This window comes from Cajanus cajan, chromosome 5 (genome assembly GCF_000230855.2).
Source record: "Cajanus cajan strain Asha chromosome 5, NIPB_CcT2T_4, whole genome shotgun sequence".
NCBI lineage: Eukaryota > Viridiplantae > Streptophyta > Magnoliopsida > Fabales > Fabaceae > Cajanus > Cajanus cajan.
The window spans coordinates 44,488,502-44,504,590 of NC_138521.1; the positions used below are offsets into that span (position 1 = coordinate 44,488,502).

The 16,089-nt window shown below is 35.6% G+C and overlaps 1 long non-coding RNA gene across 1 annotated transcript; it reads left to right on the forward strand.

The window, feature by feature from the left end:
• The first annotated feature begins 14,649 nt into the window (after positions 1–14,649).
• LOC145957750 (uncharacterized) lies at positions 14,650–15,826 on the forward strand. Its single transcript, XR_014433752.1, has 2 exons — positions 14,650–15,159; positions 15,513–15,826. It is a non-coding gene; the product is annotated as an uncharacterized LOC145957750 (long non-coding RNA).
• Positions 15,827–16,089: the final 263 nt, after the last annotated feature.

Genomic DNA, 16,089 nt, shown 5'->3' on the forward strand with positions numbered 1-16,089 from the left:
ATTAATTAAATATTAATATATTAAAATAAATTATCAATAAATTAAAAAATTAGAATACATATTTTTTATCATATAAATTTAAGAATATTTATGTATATTTATTTTAAATATAATTTATATATTTAAACATAATTTTTTATATATAATTTATTATAAATTTTAATTATATCATGTATAATAAATATGTTTGTATATTGCACAAAGCAAAATACTAGCATTATTTAATTTATTAAAATTTGGAAGTATAGTTAGTTCAATATTTATATTTTTAATTTTTTAATGTATGTGTTTTTAAATATAAAATTGAAGTTCAATTTTTAATTTAAATATAAAATTTATTTTTATCCATATAATACATAAAAACTGTTCCTACTGTAAGTCTGCTGTCATCGTTAGGGTCACCTACATCTGAGGTATTGTCCGTTTTGGCACTCGTTGGGCCGTCACGATTTTGTCCTTAAAAGGCGTCTCAGTGGGTTAAGGAGGGAGTGTGTTTATAAATTATTCTTAGCATCGACTAGGGGGCTTGTTTTGGTATGCCTAAAAGTAAGTCCACATCACTTAGGAATCAAAACTAAAGGTAGTTTATAAACACCCCCCCTCCTTAACACACTGAGGCGCCTTTTAAAGGACAAAACCGTAACGGGCCAACGAGTGTCAAAGCGGACAATACCTCGGATGCGATGACCCTTACGATGACAGCGAATTTATGGTAGGAGCAGAAACAATTTTTTTTTTTTAATATGGAACACACTATCATTTAAGGTGTTTTTTAAATACATTTTTTATTAAAATTTAATTATGATACACCATTATTGTAATATTTTACATTATAAACTAATTAGATAATTAATATAAGTTTTAAATTAATTATATCAAAATAATAATTTTAAGATATAAAAGGTTACCATCTTGGTTTTTAATCCTTGTTAGGTGAGGGGCTGATGCCCCTTTGGTCCTTCCCTTTCAAAAAAGAATAAAACTAGAAATAGAAAATTAATAATAATATAAAATAATAGTTTTTTTAAGTCCATTCCTTAGAAGAATTTTTTTAAGTTATAAAATAATACCAAGCATGCGTGTTATTAATTTGCAAACATCTTATTTTTAAAATATTTGTATAAATATCATCTTTAAATCTTAAATCTCATAATAAGTGTTTCATAAGAAGAAAAAATAAATTTTAAAATAAGTATTATTTTAGTTTTTAATCTAGTATTAATTATCTTTTTCTATTATAATTTTTAATAATCTTTCATAAAGTTATTGTATCGTATTATTTATAATAAAAAAATTGACAATTTTTTTTTGTAAATTTACTAGATTTATCTCTTTATTATTATTTTTTTTTTTTGTTAAAAACGATTAGAACTTCCTTAAAACGAACTCACTTCATTAATTTAGAGAATTTGATAAATCTAACAATTCATACCAAAGTAAATAAATTAGTTTGATTTTTTTTTCCTTGATCGAACCAAATATGATTCTAACCAAAGAAATTTGACTTTCATCAATTCAGATAATGAAATTGCACTTTGCAAATCCGTTAATCCAATATGTGAACCAAAATCTATCAAATTATATTTTTATTATTTTATATATTTTATATTATTAGTAATTATTAATTAAAAATTAAAACAAAATAAATTAGTATGATTTTTCTTAGACAATTTAATTTAAGTCGAATAATTTAATTTATTGGAAAAGTTGATTTTCCAAGTCAAACAAACTATAATTAAGTCAAACTTTATTTTACCAAAATTTGAATGGCCTATGTACACTTTGCTTTTAACTTGGTTGTGTTACCCAAAGTATGAACCAATGGGTCATTAATGGCGGACTAATAATGTCACCTAATTGTGGAAAATTGTTGGCGGCCGTTGAAAAACAGTCAACACGCAATTTTACTTTGCGTTTGCATCTTACAAGTCTGAAAATTTAATCTATGTTCCGTCTTCCCACGCAAACATGTGTGTCACATGGCTCCTTAAAAATTTAAAATAAGTGTTTATAAGCAAAATGGGAATAGACTCTATAAGGGGGGAAAAGGCCTTGAGATTTTCAAGTATATAGATCTCATTTTAAATCTTTTACACCGTTTTTGGATAATATGAAAAAAAAGATGAGAAAGCTTTAGAAACAAAAAGAAAGAAAAAATAATACACCTTTTATCTCATAATAAGTGTTATATTAGAATAAAAAAAATATATAAAATGAGGATTATGCTAACTTTTATATAGAGAAAAGAGATTTACTATAAAGGATTGAATAATATTTCTAAAAAAACTTTCACTTTTTCGTAGACTAGTGAAACGGTGATGTAAAAAATATGAGAGGATAAACAAACAAAGAATTAACTTAGAGATTTATATTAGTTTGTTTCAATTATTGAGACTACATTTAGTTCTTGATCCAACCAAATCAAGTTCTACTATCTTATCAATGATACAATTATTCTTTATCAAATCACTTCTAGCTCAATCCTAAGTTTTCTTTGAATTGTCTCTTTAAACAATTACTCAAGTATTCTTTTTTACATAAAGCCTCTCTAGGCTTTAACATTGAGTATTTTTTTACAAACAAGTCTCTGTTCAAATAACGAATATTCTTTTACAAACAAACCTTTTTTATCTTAAATAGCGAGTATTTTTTTACGTACAAATCTCCTTAGGCTCAAACTAATAACTTAAAGTTGCAAAGGTTTACAAAGTTATTTCATCTTCCTTTCAAGACTTGATATAACAGGTTAAGTATAAAGATGATTACAAAAGGAATGAAGAAATAATATTTCATTCTAGATTGTTATTTATTTATTTATGAACTTCAAACTCCCTTTTATAAGACTTCAGTGAAGATAACTGTTGCAAATTCTTAAACTTCTCTCTCATGGATTGCTTCATTTGTCTTCACGATTTGCTTATTAAGGAGAGAAATGCACGTTGGTATAATAAATGCTTACATTAAATATTTTTACCAAATTGTCACTTTTTATCTGATTAAAGAAGTTACTTATCACCTTTTGGCACCGACTAGGTAGAACCATGTGTGTGTTAGGTTGATGCCATATTCAAATAGCTTTAACAATTACTTTCCATATTTAGAGGGATCTACTTGTCATTTTTTAATGCAAACACATGTCTTTCTTTCCTTTTTGCAAAGTCTTGGTGTCGCCACCGGCCCGAAACGGGCTTTCGGCATTCGCGAAGGATGGTTGGACTCGTTTGTTTTAAAATATGGATTGCTTAGAATGACTTATTCTCAAACTGAGACCTCGTCAAACGAGCAATTTTATTAAAAGTCTCACTAATCCATATTAATCCCAAGCGGGACCCTCCATGGATTAGTGGTTTTCGCAAAAGGAGGGTTCGTGGAGTCGCCACCAATGTTTTACTCAAAACATTGGAAAAAGGGATAAGGCAATTGATTTTATAAATCAACTTTGGCCATTACAACCAGAGTTGGGTAAGGGAGTCGGTTACGCGTGGGGAAGGTGTTAGCACCCCACAGCGCCCCTTTCGGGTTCCCTATGACAGATTATTTTCTAAGATAACAGCGTAAAATTACTAAATTACCCCTATTTATTCTAAGCAATTATAAATTAACTATCTACATGATGACTTATTAAATTATGCAACAAACAGAAAGCGGTAAAAGGAAGGATTGAAGGGAAACCTCTTGAAGCGTGCTTTTATATATTGCAAAAAATGAACTGGGAAGCGTTTTGGCGTTCCCTCGCTCTACAAGCCCGCTTCTCGCTCTCCTAGAACAAAATTTTAACTAAGGGAATCAAAAAGATTTCCCCTCGACTAGGTTCGATCCTCAAGCAAAATGGCTCGGGGCTCAAGAACTTCGTCGGATCAACTCTCCGAGTGATTTCTAGGGCAGAACACTGCTCAAAAACCCCAGAATACTCAAGGAGAGGGTTGAAACTATGTTCAAAAGTGTGGAATGACGTCCAATTGACGTCATATTTATAGGGAATAGGCGCAATACGGCCTACAGGAGCAGTACGGCCGTATTGAAATTTTTGAACTTCAATACGGTCGTATTGAGTTCAATACGGCCGTATTGAAATTCAGAAATTTCAATGCGCCCGTATTGAGTTCACTGCGGGTGTATTGAAGTGTCAATACGGGCGTATTGACTTCAGTACGGCCGTATTGAAGTTTCAGAAACTTCAATACGCCGTATTGAGTTCACTGCGGCCGTATTGAAGCTTCAATACGGCCGTATTAGGTTCAGTACGGCCGTATTGGGCTTCATTCCCTCCACTTCCTTATTTTGAGCTATTCTAAGACCTCTAGACCTACAGAGAACCCTCCTAGGGCCTTCCAGGAGTCCTTCTGGCTGGTTTTCCTTCAGTCTTCGAGAGTCTTCAAGCTTTATTTCCGACCCGGACAATTTTAGGGGTCTACAGCTGCCCCCCCTTTACTTAGTCGGACGGCCTTTTGGTATACCGGCCGACAAGTAAAGGAGTTGACCCAATTGTCCGGGTGATGCGCCGACCTTCTGACTTGTAGCGTCTTCCGGTGGAAAATTGTCGAGTAGCCTCTCCAGGTTTTGCTATGCTTGCTGCCCAAGCTGGAAGCTGTGAGTACCGCCTCTCCAGGCTTAGCTTCACTCTTTGTTTGAGCCGGAAGCTAAGTACCCTTGTGACGACGGTAGCAGTGTGAGTTTCGCCTCTCCAGGCTTAGTCTCGCTCTTTGTTCGAGCCGGAAACCAAGTACCCTTGTGACGACGGTGAGCAGTGTGAGTTTTGCCTCTCCAGGCCTAGTCTCGCTCTTTGTTCGAGCCGGAAACCAAGCACCTTTGTGACGACGGTGAGCAGTGTGAGTTTTGCCTCTCCAGGCCTTGCTTTGCTTGTTGCCCAAGCTGGAAGCTGTAAGTACCGTCTCTCCAGGCTTAGCTTCACTCTTTGTTCGAGCCGGAAGCTAAGTACCTTTGTGACAACGGTAGGCGGTGAGTACCCTCTTTCCAGAGATAGCTTCGCTCATTGCCCGAGCCGGAAGCTGCATACCTCCGTGTTTGTGACGACGAGGTAGCGTGAATATCTCCTTTCCAGGGATTTGTGATGATTTTGTCTCCACAGTCCACGATGCTGCTTCGACGGTTGTTTTTTGATTTTGTGCCACTGAGGGCTGGATAACGCAGGGATCCGTCTAGGGGATGTGCAGTCATTCACAGGTTCCTGTGCCCCAACTTGCATTGCATTGTTGGTATCCTTGGGGAATTTCTGACTCCTTGGGGTATAGACACAAAGATGCTCTTTCTGATGTGAGCGGTGCCTTATGATTGGCTGACGTCCTTTCGACGTTGGTGGAGTATCCCGGTTATCCTTGTTCGGGTGTCTCTTTTGGTTTTCTGATTTTGCTGCCTCTGTGTAGGCTGTTATCCGCTGGGGATTCTGGATGTTGATTTTGTCTTCACAGTCCACGATGCTGCTTCGACGATTGTTTTTGATTTTTGTGCCACTGAGGGCTGGATAACGCAAGGATCCGTCTAGGGGATGTGCAGTCATTCACAGGTTCCTGTGCCCCAACTTGCATTGCATTGTTGGTACCCTTGGGGAATTTCTGACTCCTTGGGGTATAGACACAGATGCTCTTTCTCTCTGAGTTGAGCGATGTCTTATGTTTGGCTGACGTCCTTTGACGTTGGTGGAGTATCCCGGTTTATCCTTATTCGGGTAACTCTTTTTAATTTTTGGATTTTGTTGCCTCTGTGTAGGCTGTTATCCGCTAGGGGATTTTGTCATTAGTTGTGATTGGCCTCTTCTGTTAGGCGTATCAGCTTGACGTTCAATGATTGGCTGAAAAGCCGAATTCCGCTTGGGGAATTGTTGTTGATTTTTCCGATTTTTCTCTTCTTTGAAGGAATGCCTCTGTGTAGGCTGTTACCCGCTGGGGGATTTTGTCGTTGATTTTGATTAGCCTCTTCTGTTAGGCATATCATCTTGATGTTCAATGATTGGCTGAAAAGCCAAATTCAGCTTGGGGATTTGTTATTGATCTTTTGGATCTTTTCTTTTTGAAGAAGTGCCTCTGAGTAGGCGAATTATCTTGATGTTCGGTGTTCGGCTGAGTGCCAGATTCCGCTTGGGGAATAATTATTGATATTTTTTTATTTTCTTCTCCTTTTTGCAGGGATGCCTCTTGAGTAGGCGATTGGGGATTTTGGGATCTTATTGTATCCCAGAGTATTATTTAGGAAGCCTCTACAGGCTTAGCCTCGCTCAGCGCTTTGAGTCGGAGAGCTATCTTCCACTGAGGAAGTGTTAAGTCCTTTGACTTGTATATACTGTTTGGATGATCGCACTTCCATTGGGGATTGCGTCGATCTTGCTTTGATAGCTCTCGCTGGGGATTTTCTCGTGAGCTTGAGCTGAGGTTCCCTCTGGGGAGTATTATTTCTGCGAGCCTCTCCAGGCTCAATTATTCTGAGAGAGTATTATTTCTGCAAGCCTCTCCAGGCTTTAGTTATGATGAAAGAGTATTATTTCGGCTAGCCTCTCCAGGCTCAGTTATTCTGTAAGAGTATTATTTCAGCAAGCCTCTCCAGGCTCAATTATTCTGTGATGTGGAGTATTATTTTGGCGAGCCTCTCCAGGCTCAATTATTCTGAAGGGAGTATTCTTTCTGCGAGCCTCTCCAGGCTCGATTATTCTGAAGGAGTATTATTTCTACGAGCCTCTCCAGGCTCAATTATTCTGTCTGATCGGGAGAGTATTATTTAGGAAGCCTCTACAGGCTTAGCCTCACTCAATGCCTGAGTCGGAGAGCTACTTTCCACTGAGGAAGTCTGAAGTCCTTTGACTTGGATATATTACTTGGATGATCGTACTTCCTTTGGGAGATTTTGACAATCTTGCTTTGAAAGCTCTTGTTGGATATTGGCTTCATGAGCTGAGGTTCCCTTTGGGGAGTATTATTTCTGCGAGCCTCTCCAGGCTCGATTATTCTGTACAAGCTGTTTGTTGGATTTTCTGTATTTTTGCCTTTTTCGTTTTCGGCTTTTTCTATGTTTTGCCTTTTTATTGGTTACGGCTTTTTTTTCGTTTTTGCCTTTTCTTTATTGGTTTTGGCTTTTTCTGTATAGAAATGTCTCAGTTATTATGAGAGAGTATTATTTCGGCGAGCCTCTCCAGGCTCAATTATTTTGAGAGTATTATTTTGGCGAGCCTCTCCAGGCTCAGTTATTCTTAAAGAGTATTATTTCGGCAAGCCTCTCCAGGCTCAGTCATTTTGAGAGTATTATTTCGGCGAGCCTCTCCAGGCTCAGTTATTCTTAAAGAGTATTATTTCGGCAAGCCTCTCCAGGCTCAGTTATTTTGAGAGTATTATTTCGGCGAGCCTCTCCAGGCTCAGTTATTCTATGGGAGTATTGTTTCGGCAAGCCTCTCCAGGCTCAGTTATTCTGAGAGTATTCTTTCGGCAAGCCTCTCCAGGCTCAGTTATTCTGTATGACGCTGTTGATTTTCTGAATCTTTGCATTTTGTTTGCTGCTGTCATACACAAGCAATTTTTCTATTTTTTCTATTTTATGTAGTTGCCTCATGACGAGGTCTTTGAAAATTTCTTTATGGCCAATACGGCCGCATCCATTTCAGTACGCCCGTATTGAGTTGAAATTTTGTTCATAACCCTGATTTTAGTACGGGTGTACTGAACATGGTACAGGCGCATTGTTTTTTCTGAAATTTATATTATTTATATATTTTTTTTGTTTTTTCAATAAACAGAGAATAAGTGATCTTCCAGTACACCTATCATCTGTATGCATGTATGCAGTATGATGCACCTAATTCTATTTGATTCTTTTTTCAAAAGAATTAACCGATGCGTTTTTGTGTTTGGATTTTGCCATTCCTCCAGACGGACTGTGCGCTGCCGACTTCTGTAACCGAGGAATGATGCGTATTATATTTGAGATTTGGTGTCATCAACCAAATGATCCTTCCCTTTCTTTAGAAGATGTGTCAACCCTCCTATTGACCACTATATCTCCATGTTTCCACTAGATTATTCAAAAATCGTTGGGACAAGAGAGAAAAGAAGGAAAGGATATATTTTCAAAAGTTTGTGTTTTAGAGGGGATTATTTTATTTTTGAAAAATTGTTTTTGTAAGCATGGATGGCCAAGGTAGGCTTATTGTGTTTAGGTTTGTTTGTTTAAACACTTATGAGGTTAAGCACATCTTTGTTATTAATGATTGTGCTTTGACAACTTGGATAGCTTTTCTTGAGCCCCTTTGTTGAATTCAATTGATGGTACCATCATGGATTTATTTTGTTTTTCTTTTTTGACGGCTCTTACTTTTGCCTAAAACACCCATTTGTGGTGTCTTAGCGGGCTTTTGTTTTTATTCATTATTTTGTAACCCTAATTTTTGCCTAGGTCACCCTTTTGTGGGATTCCTAGCGGGTCTTTTGGTCTTATTTTGTAACCCTAACTTTTGCCTAGGTCACCCTTTTGTGGGATTCCTAGCGGGTCTTTTGCTCTTTAGGATTTCTTTATCCATGATGGCACTTATTGAGGCCAAGAAAAGGTGCTCCAAGTTGACACACACACTTCCACATAAAAATGATGTGGGTTTATTATTATTAAGATGATTTTAACCTCATTCATGTTTATTCAAACAGGGTTAAAATAATGTGGTCTAGAATTTTATTGCAAGCGAGAAAAGAAGCAATAAAGAATTAATGAAGAATGATTTTATTATAATCATAATGGAAACATGTGCCCTATCGAGGCTCGGGGGTCGGGCTGTCCCCGAGGAGTGATCTCTAATAGTCACTGAGTCTATACATCCCTATCGGAAGGAGAAAAACATTTGACGACGACGACCGGCCTTGACGCTTGTGAACCGGCCTTCCTAAAGATCTGGCTTAAAGAACGTCGAGAAGGATCTTGATTCCTCTTCGTTCTTTGATCTTTAACAGGGTTGTATCCTAACCCTTGTTTCCCCGGATTGTCCTTGATAATGGGTAGCTCCGGGATTCCTTGGGAGTCCTTGCCTAATCCTTGTCCTGGCAAGTATCCGTTCTTGGTGAACATGGAGGCTACCTTCTTCATTTCTCGGGGAAACGTTTCGACATTGGCGATTTCCAATGCTTGGAAGGCGGTTTCTAAAGCTTCCTCTGCTGCATCCACATAAAGTATGTTGGATGGCTTGCTGATGAGTATGTCATTTTTAGCTTGTTCGGTCACCAGTTTGTCACCCACTATGAACTTGACTTTCTGGTGGAGCGTAGAAGGAATAGCTTTCGCATCATGAATCCAAGGTCGGCCGAGGAGACAGCTGTATGCGAGAGTGATATCCATCACTTGAAATTCGACGTTGAAGATAGTGGGTCCAATTTGGATTGGAAGATTGATTTCTCCCACTACTTCTCTTTTAGAACCGTCGAAAGCTCGAACGATCATGTTGCTCGGGCGCGTTTGGACTCCCTTGATTGCCAATTGCTTGAGCGTTCTTTTTGGCATCACTTTCAAGGAAGATCCATTACCTACCAAGACTTTAACGATGTGCTACTCCTTGCACTTTGTAGAGATGTGCAAGGGCTTGTTGTGGTTTGATCCCTCGGCGGGGATTTCTTCATCGATGAAGGTGAGGTGATCATTAGCCTTGATGTGACTAACAATCCCCTCAAACTCGTCTTGGGAGATAGTGTGCGACACGTATGCCTCGTTCAAGACTTTCGACAGAGCTTGCCGATGCGGTTCGGAACTTAGGATCAACGACAACAGCGTAATCTTTGCTGGCGTCCTATGAAGTTGATCCACGATGGAGTACTCGCTCTGTCGGATAAACTTTAACAGCTCGTCAGTCTCCTCCTCGGATTCTTTTTCCTCGGTTTTATCTTTTCCTTTTTCTTTATTCTTGGGAGCTTTATCATGAAGATCTTTGGGAGTGTAGATCCTGCCACTCCTAGTCATGCCCCCAAGTCCAGCGATATTGGAGATATCACTGTCGGCAGAAGAGTGGATGTCGTATATCCACGGCACAGCCTTATTTGATTCGTAAGGGAAAGGTCTTGGAGCGGTGATCCTTAATGGTGTCGGACCTTCCCCTTTATTCGTCTTGATTACCAACAACGGAGTTGATCTGCGCTTGCTTGGCGCGGTTGTTGGCTTACACTTGATGACGAACGGCGTGCGATCCATTTTTGAAAATACGCATCGATTTAATCCTTTCTTTTTATTTATGTTTATTACTGAATTACTAGGAGGGATGTATGAAATGAATGATTCCTAGATCCCTCCATGATCTATATGCATGAGATGATGATGTTGAATATGCATGCATTGTGTTTATTGAACTAAGCATTATCATGTTTTTAGGATTTTCCTAAGATGATGCATGATATTGCTTGGTTTGGGTAAATACATATTTTTTCTTTTGAATATTTTGTATCTTTTTTTGTATTTTTTGGGTGAAAAGGGAAACTACCTATATGAATGCAATGAAGGTAGATGTTAACACCATGTACTAGAAGATCCTTATTTCTATTTATTCTTATTTTAATAGAATAGGAATGTTGTTTGTTTAAAGAATGCAAATGTATGCTCATACAATGTCACATAACGAATGCACAAACAATTCACTCATCCACGAACAGTCACGAGCGAATCACGAGGTAGGGGTCTCCTGCAGAAAAGTGCATATTCAAGGAGGATCTAACTGTTCTCACTTGGTCAAAGGCCCCCAAGGTGCCCCCATTATAGGGACCCAATTCCTCTCGTCGTAAGCCGATGGAAAGCTCCAACGCACTGTCGGACTCGAGTTCATGGTTATCACCTTGAGTGATGTTTTTCCGACAACGGTCTCATAGGCTCCTATAAACCCATCAACCGGCCGTACTAACATCCACTCCCTATGGATTACCACTCATGCCCCCGGGTATAGAGGGAACTGTTGTGTGCAAAGGTTTGTGTGCAATTTTTATTTCAAACAATTGCGGAAATTTAAACAAACAACAGTTATTTAAAGCCAAATATATAAAGCATGTTATCATACAAGCAAGGGGTAATGAAGTAATTTTAACTATTATTTGTTAAAAATAATCTGTCACTAAATGGGACTGACTCTCGAGGCTTCCCCAGTGGAGTCGCCATCTGTCGCCACCGGCCCGAAACGGGCTTTCGGCATTCGCGAAGGATGGTTGGACTCGTTTGTTTTAAAATATGGATTGCTTAGAATGACTTATTCTCAAACTGAGACCTCGTCAAACGAGCAATTTTATTAAAAGTCTCACTAATCCATATTAATCCCAAGCGGGACCCTCCATGGATTAGTGGTTTTCGCAAAAGGAGGGTTCGTGGAGTCGCCACCAATGTTTTACTCAAAACATTGGAAAAAGGGATAAGGCAATTGATTTTATAAATCAACTTTGGCCATTACAACCAGAGTTGGGTAAGGGAGTCGGTTACGCGTGGGGAAGGTGTTAGCACCCCACAGCGCCCCTTTCGGGTTCCCTATGACAGATTATTTTCTAAGATAACAGCGTAAAATTACTAAATTACCCCTATTTATTCTAAGCAATTATAAATTAACTATCTACATGATGACTTATTAAATTATGCAACAAACAGAAAGCGGTAAAAGGAAGGATTGAAGGGAAACCTCTTGAAGCGTGCTTTTATATATTGCAAAAAATGAACTGGGAAGCGTTTTGGCGTTCCCTCGCTCTACAAGCCCGCTTCTCGCTCTCCTAGAACAAAATTTTAACTAAGGGAATCAAAAAGATTTCCCCTCGACTAGGTTCGATCCTCAAGCAAAATGGCTCGGGGCTCAAGAACTTCGTCGGATCAACTCTCCGAGTGATTTCTAGGGCAGAACACTGCTCAAAAACCCCAGAATACTCAAGGAGAGGGTTGAAACTATGTTCAAAAGTGTGGAATGACGTCCAATTGACGTCATATTTATAGGGAATAGGCGCAATACGGCCTACAGGAGCAGTACGGCCGTATTGAAATTTTTGAACTTCAATACGGTCGTATTGAGTTCAATACGGCCGTATTGAAATTCAGAAATTTCAATGCGCCCGTATTGAGTTCACTGCGGGTGTATTGAAGTGTCAATACGGGCGTATTGACTTCAGTACGGCCGTATTGAAGTTTCAGAAACTTCAATACGCCGTATTGAGTTCACTGCGGCCGTATTGAAGCTTCAATACGGCCGTATTAGGTTCAGTACGGCCGTATTGGGCTTCATTCCCTCCACTTCCTTATTTTGAGCTATTCTAAGACCTCTAGACCTACAGAGAACCCTCCTAGGGCCTTCCAGGAGTCCTTCTGGCTGGTTTTCCTTCAGTCTTCGAGAGTCTTCAAGCTTTATTTCCGACCCGGACAATTTTAGGGGTCTACACTTGGTACTGAGGAAGTATTTTTAAATTTGATCTGTTAAGAAAACATTTAGATGTAATCAATTTCTTGTTTAGAGATCGTAAATGATAAAGATTTAATGCATATATATATATATATATATATATATATATATATATTTTATATATTTTTATGACTAAGTGTTCATCTTCTTCAATAATAAAATCGTCTCAATGTAACTTTCATCTTATACCAGGATTCATCGTACTCACAGATTATGTCTTAGAAAGTTCATCTTAGTCATTTTGAAAACTTTATTCTATTGATAAAATACTTCTATGTTTGTTAACAACAAAATTTAAGATTACAGAGATCTAAAATTGTCTTTTAACCTAACATTTTTAATATTGTATTAATTATTTATTTTTCATTTATACCTTTAATAACATTATATGTAAAGTGAGTTTAGTGTTGTTTCAATTTTTTTAAATATTAATCATTAGATTAATTTTATACAAATATTATTATTTTTATCTTTTTATTAATTTTTTAATCAATTAAAATTATAAAAATTTAAAAAATACTTATTATAAAACAGAATGAAGTGTATCTTGATCAATGGATTATAAAAAAAAATGACAATGAGATAATGGATCCCACGCCAAAAGTGTTTCTCTCTGAATCGGAAAGAAAACTTAAATTTTGTTCTGAAAAGACATAACTGCCCTTGCTGAAACAGTTATTTGAAGGAAGAAAAATTTAAAGTCATCGAATCGGCATCTCAATTAGTGGCATCCCTCTTATTTTTAATAGAAAAATCAATTATTTAAAATTTCACATATAATCATGTTTAAAATTAACATAATATATATATATATATATAAACTTTTATGTAATATATTTTGAATAATGAATTTATGTGTGAAACATTTATTTTAAAAAAAAGTTTAAATAATATTAATAAAAATATTTTTACTTTTATAATTAATAACATTTTATTAATTATAATAATATAATATTAAATTAATTTTTTTTTAATATTTTTGGATCCTCCTAAATCCAATTCCGAGTACAATTGGACCGATCGTTATGTCAAACAGCCCTCTATCGATCATAATTAAGTATTGGACTAAGCCCACAAACTTACAAACAATTGAGTGCTAATGATATATACACTTCCTTTTTTTTAAGTACATCTCTTTTATATTTTTTTTTAAAATTATAAAATATTGTAATTTTTTTTAAATCTTTTATTTTTATATCTTTAATTTTCAATTTGCTACTTTCTTCTTCTTTTTCACACATTTTTTTTTCTTCCTTTTTTAGTTTTCACATACTACAAAAATAGGTAAGGTAAAGGAAAGATAATGGGGTGCATGTAAAAATTGAAAAAAAAAAGGAAGATGTGTGAGAAAAAAAATACTAAATTAAATGTTGTAGATGTAAAATTAAAAAATTAAAAATTAAAAATTAAAAAATTAAGAATATTTTAAAATTTTTTTTTTTTTTAAAAAAAGGAGGTGTACTTATATAAAAAAAAAAAAGATATATATATCATGAACCACAATTGAGGCGTATAATGATAAAAAAAATAAAAGATAATCTTCACCAGGATAAGTGATTATCAAATAAAGATAAATAAACTACGAGATAAAAGGCATATTCAAATTAATATGATAAATAAACTATGAGATAAAAGGCATATTCAAATTAATAAGAACAAAAGATATAATTCTGCCAATATATAAAGTCAAAGTTGGATGAGATCATTGTAGGTTTTATACTAGAACGTTCGCATCCATTATAGGTAATTAAAAATGCCTTTCCCATGCTCCAAAGATTTACTTTTCCAATTAAAATGGTTCAACTATGGCCTATGAAACACTGATACTTCAATTTACTTTATGTATATGTATTTGATATGATATTCTTGGATATTTCACTATTAAGTATCAATGAAATATTTTAACTTTTAAAAATATTATGAAAATTTTATTCAATTCCGATACTCTCAGATATTTCATTGATATTTATTAATGATATGTATCGATAAAGTATTTAAATTTTTTAAAAAAATTATGAAATACTCATTACAACTAAATAAGATATATAAACATGTTTTATGTAGAAAAATAGAAATATTGGTTGTTGATGAGTTGTAAATGAAAATTATCTTCTATATAGATAATTTTAAGAAAGAAATGAAATTGGTAATATTATTTCTATTTGTAAATCATAAAAAGTAATTTATGAATACATGATTTATAATTTATTTGTTTTTAATAATGTACAATAAATATGTTTTTAATTTGAATTTATAAAATAACAATTATATATTTAATGTTTATGAATTTTGATCAAAATTACAAGTACTTATTTTTATATTACATGAATATTGATACATACGATGATACATATCTTTCATATATCATATCTTTATATATTTTAAAATAATCGTATTGCTATATTAGATACATGTCGTATCCGATAGGTGTATGATTAGGGTGTTTCATAGACCATGACACAATGTCAATGCCCCTCCCATCCCTAATTACGATGATGAGGAGGCTCCCACCTAGGAGAAAATTTGAGCAATGTTAACATAAATGTGACAGGACAATTCAGATAAGAGGAGAAGGGTTGATGATGCCGAGGCTGCCCAATAGTTGCAAAGACAACAACATGAGCAAAAGCAGGTTGTGTTGCATTGCATGAGCAGATACACAACCTATGGAGGGTAGAAGGAGAAATTGCGAGAGAACCACCAATGATTTCCATCCATTCTCGGCAAAAATCCGTGTCGAGTTGATCCCAACTAACTTCTTGGTCCCCAAGGTGGAACCTTATATTGGATTCCAAGATCCATCGTTCCCCTTAAAATTGTTTCATGCCAAGATGTTGATTAGTGTGGAATTAGATGCGGTCAAGAGTAAAATATTTGTAGATACTTTATAGCTTCACTTGAGATTGGTTCATGGGGCTTGCTTGACCGATTGGTTAAGTTTTTTGATGAGTGATAGCCATATTTTAATACATTTTTTTTAATCTTTTTGACTTATTTGATTTTTTTAAGTTTCATATATTCATGTATTAGTTTAGATTTGTGTTATTGAGTCATTTAGGATTTAGTTATAAATTTTACTAAATTCTTGTAATAATTTCCTGTTTTGACACAGTTTCTTGTGCAGGCCATATTTGGATTCATACAACTCGGAATTGAGCAAACTTGGTGTTCCTCGAAAGATAAGAGGGAGATCTACAACTTCTATGTTAGGAGAAAAACCCAGTTCGGACGTTTTCAGGCCCAAAATTGCACCTCAAGCTCGCAGCCCTACAACTGAAAATTTCAGTTTGTCTTGAAACTGTTTACTTGTAATTAATTAAGCTTTAGGAGTATAATTAGTGGGCTGGGCCTTTAGTTTAAGCCCATTACTTTGTCTTTAAATACATGTAATGACTCTTTGCATTTAATTTTTTTCCCTCATTTTTTTTTTATATTCAAGTTTACTTGTGTTACAAGTTTCTTTCATTCTCTCTCTCTCTCTCACGAAATTTGTCTTTTCTCCACTATAATTGGCTGAAGCAACATGATTATGAGGCAAAACTAATCCGTTAATCGGTTTAGGGTTTCAAGAACTACGATAAATTTGAGTTCCTAATTTTTATCGAACGAATTCTCTTTAATTTCCTCTTCTCTTTTCTGTTTAGGATAATTTCGTTTTTCATGATATTTAACTTTCGTTTTGAATCTTAAATAGAAATGTG